This window comes from Elephas maximus, chromosome 21, assembly GCF_024166365.1.
Source record: "Elephas maximus indicus isolate mEleMax1 chromosome 21, mEleMax1 primary haplotype, whole genome shotgun sequence".
Taxonomy (NCBI): domain Eukaryota; kingdom Metazoa; phylum Chordata; class Mammalia; order Proboscidea; family Elephantidae; genus Elephas; species Elephas maximus.
Genome location: NC_064839.1, coordinates 33,239,430 through 33,243,888, shown reverse-complemented (window position 1 = coordinate 33,243,888; position 4,459 = coordinate 33,239,430).

Genomic DNA, 4,459 nt, shown 5'->3' with positions numbered 1-4,459 from the left:
TCAGCACAATGTTGAATAAGAGTGGTGATAAAGGGTGTCCTTGTCTGGTTCCCATTCTCAAGGGAATGCTTTCAGACTCTCTCCATTTAGGATGATGTTGGCTGTTGGCTTTTTATAAATGCCCTTTATTATGTTGAGTAATTTCTATTCCTATTTTGCTGATAATTTTTTATCATGAATGGGTGTTGAACTTTGTCAAATGCCTTTTCTGTATCAATGGATAAGATCATATGGTTCTTTTGTTTTATTTATGGGATGAATTACATTGTGTTTTTCTAATGTTGAACTATCTCTGGATACCTGGTATGAATCCCACTTGGTTATGGTAAATTATTTTTTTGATATGTTGTTGAATTCTGTTGGCTAGAATTTCATTGAGGATTTTTGTGTCTGTGCTCATGAGGGATATTGGTTTGTAATTTTCTTTTTTTGTGTGTTGGTTTTACCTGGTTTTGGTATCAAGGTTATGCTGGCTTCATAGAATGAATTTGGGAGTATTGCATCCTTTTCTATGCTCTGAAATGCCTTTAGTAATAGTGGTGTTAACTCTTCTCTGAAAGTTTGGTAGAATTCTCCAGTGAAACCATCAGGGCCAGGGTTTTTTTCTGTTGGGAGTTTTTTAACTACCTCTTCAATCTCTTCCTTTGTTACAGGTTTATTTAGCTTTTCTACTTCTGTTTGTATTAGTTTAGATACGTAGTGTATTTCTAGAGATTTGTCCATTTCCTTTAGGTTTTCAAATTTCTTAGAGTACAATTTTTCATAGTATTGTTCTGATTCTTTTAATTTCAGTTGGGTCTGTTGTGATATCACCCATCTCATTTCTTATTCGGGTTACTTGCTTCCTCTCCTGTTTTTCTTTTGTCAGTTTGGCCAATGGTTTATCGATTTTGTTGATTGTCTTAGTCATCTAGTGCTGCCATAACAGAAATACCACAAGTGGATGGCTTTAACAAAGAGAAATTTGTTTTCTCACAGTCTAGTAGGTTACAAGTCCAAATTCAGGGCATCGGCTCCAGGGGAAGGCTTTCTCTCTCTGTCGGCTCTGGAAGAAAGTTCTTGTCCTCAATCTTCCCATGGTCGAGGAGCTTTTCAGGTGCAGGGACCCTCGGTTCAAAGGACGTGCTTTGCTCTTGGTGCTGCTTTCTTTGTCGTATGAGGTCCCCAACTCTCTACTTCTTTTTCCTTTTATCTCTCAAGACATAAAAGGTGGGGTAGGCCACACCCCAGGGAAACTCCCTTTGCATTGGATCAGGGAGGTGACCTGAGTAAGGGTGGTGTTACAATCCCACCCTAATCATCTTAAAGTAAAATTACAATCACAAAGTGGAGGACAACCACACAATACTGGGAATCATGGCCTAACCAATTTGATACACACATTTTTGGGGGACATAATTCAATCTATATGTCATTGATCTTTTAAAAAAAACAGCTTTTGGTCTTGCTAACTCTTTCTGTTGTTTTTCTAGTCTCTATTTCATTTATTCCTGCTCTAATTTTTATTGTTTTCTTCTGGTGCCCAAGGGCTTCTCCTGTTGCTCTCTTTTTGTTTGAGCTGTAGGGTTAATGTTTTGATGTTGGCCCTTTCTTCTTTTTGGATATGTGCATTTATTGCTATAAATTGACCTCTGAGAACTGCTTTTACTGTGTCCCAAATGTTCTGGTAGGATGTGTTTTCATTCTCATTTGATTCTGTGAATTTCTTTATTCTGGCCCTGATTTCTTCATTAACCCAGTAATTTTTGAGCAAAAGGTATTCAGTTTCCATGTATGTGATTTTTCTTCCTTTTCTGTTATTGATTTCTACTTTTATGTCTTTATGGTCAGAAAAGATGCTTTGTAATATCTTGATGTTTTGAGTTCTTTTAAGGCTTGCTTTAAGGCCTAATATGTGGTCTGTTCTGGAGAATGCTCCATGTGCATCAGAAAAGAAAGCACACTTGGCTGCTCTTGGGTGGAGTGTTCTGAATATGTCTGTGAGGTCAAGCTGGTTGATAGTGACATTTAGATCTTCTGTGTCTTTATTGAGCTTCTTTCTGGATGTTCTGTTGTTCACTGAAAGTGGTGTGTTGACGTCTTCTACTATTATCGTGGAACTATTTCTCTTTTCAGTGCTGTTAGGGTTTGTTTCATGTATTTTGGAGCCCTGTCGTTGGGTGCATAAATATTTATTGTGGTTAAATCCTCCTGGTGTACCGACCCTTTAATCATTATATAGTGGGCTTCTTTATCCTTTGTGGTGGATTTTGCATTGAATTCTATTTTACCAGAGATTATTAATATTGCCACTCCTGTTCTTTTTGATTGTTGTTTGCTTGATATATATTTTTTATCCTTGGAGTTTTAGTTTGTTTGTATCTTTGAGCCTCAGGTGTGTCTCTTGTAGGCAGCATATAGAAGGATTGTGTTTTTTTTTTTTTATCCATTCTGCCACTCTCTGTCTCTTTATTGGTGCATTTAGTCCATTGACATTGTGTAATTATTGATAGGTATGAGTTTAGTGCTGTCATTTTGAAGTATTTTTGTGTGTGTGTTTGTTGTTGACAGTTTCTTTGTTAAACTTAATTTCCTTTGCTGAGTCATTTTTCTTTATGTACTTCCTTTTCATCTTTATTATTGTTGTTGATTTTGTATTTGTTGAGTCTTTATGTTTTTCTTCTTTTTTATTTTGATATGTAGGATTGTTGGTTTCCTTTGTGGTTACCTTAAAATTTACCTCTGTTTTTCTGAGTTGAAACCAATCTTTTATTTCTTGATATCGCCTTAACTTCTGCTCCATTCAGAGTTCTATGACTACATTATTTAGTCCTTCTTTTTTGTTTTAATGTTGTCTTATACATGTTGATGTCTCTGTTTCCCTATTTTCAGTGCTTTAATTTTGATTTATTTTTTGACTTCCCTATCTGGGTTGATATCTGATTGTCCTGTCCTGTGTTCTTGTCTTGGGTTGTTATCTGATATTATTAATTCTGTAACCAGAAGACTCCCTTTAGTATTTCTTGTAATTTTGGTTTGGTTTTTACAAATTCTCTTAACTTCTGTTTATCTGGAAATGCCCTAATTTTGCCATCATATTTGAGAGACAGTTTTGCTGAATATATAACTCTTGGCTGGCAATTTTTTTCCTTCAAGGCTTTATATGTCATCCCATTGCCTTCTTGCCTACCTGGTTACTGCCAAATAGTCAGAGTTTAGTCTTACTGACTTTGCTTTGTAGATGACTTTTCCTTTATCCCAAGCTGTTCTTAAAATTCACTCTTATCTTTGGTTTTGGCAAGTTTGATTATGTCTTAGTGACTTGCTTTTGGGATCTACCCTGTGTGCAGCCACTCTTATTTTATATTTGCCTTTACTTAATTGGGATCATATTGTAGATAAAATTTTGAGTCTTGCCCTTTTGGGTTAACATTGTAACATGGGCATTTTTTCTTGCTATTAAACATTCCTAGTAAATGTCATTATTCTTGTAACAATATTCTGTCCTTTGGATGTACCATAATGTACTTAGCCATTTGTCTTTTAACAGAATATTTAGGTTAAAAAATAGCAAAACCTATATATATTTGTATATTATTTTATAAAAGAGTTTCATATTTATTGTTTTTTAAGTTTATTTTTTGTTTAGTAATTTTATTTCCATTTTGAGAGTGAGAATGAAAAATAGAAACGAGTTAGATATCTCCCTATAATTAGTTGTTTTTCTTTAACTTCCTTAATTGAGGGAGTTTAGTTAGCTAACTCCCTTTGGAGTTGGTGTAAGTGAGAATTTTAGAGTTCTATAGTCCTGATTTGTTGCTCTAAGAAGTTAACTTGGACTCTCTAAATAATCAGTTTAGCATTTTAAAGTAGAGCATGTGAGAGGTCATATCAGGGTTGCTAGTTACCTTCTAACAAATGAGATATAAACAAAAATTTAAACTTAATGGTGGAATATGTCAAAAATAACCATGGGTTGGAAAAAAGCCTTTTGTATTAGGCTTATCTTGTGAAGAGAAATGCAGATCCGAAGTAAGAGAGAGAGAGTGTGTGTGTGTGTGTGTGTGAGTTTAAACTTCTGATTCATGGAGGGGTGCCCAATCTGAAGCAATGGGATGAAAATTTACAGAAAAGGAATTAAGGAAGTGGCACCAGAAGAAAGCCAATTAAATTCTATCAATCAGTCATTTGTTCAGTAAAATTTGTTGAATGCCTATAGTGCTGAAGAATGCTGTTGCATTTCTGTATGTTTTCAAATAATTCTTTTAACAATCCTATGAAGTAGAAATATACCTATTTTACAGGTGAGAGGACTGAACCGCAGAGAACTTAAGCAACCTGTCCAATATCACACATGTAATAAATTGCAGATTCAGTTTCGGGCCTTCTAGCTTCAGGAATACTGTTCTTTCCCAACTGCTTTGTATTTATATTTCTAGCAGTCTCAAATATTTATTTAAGTTGAGAAAATACTTTTATC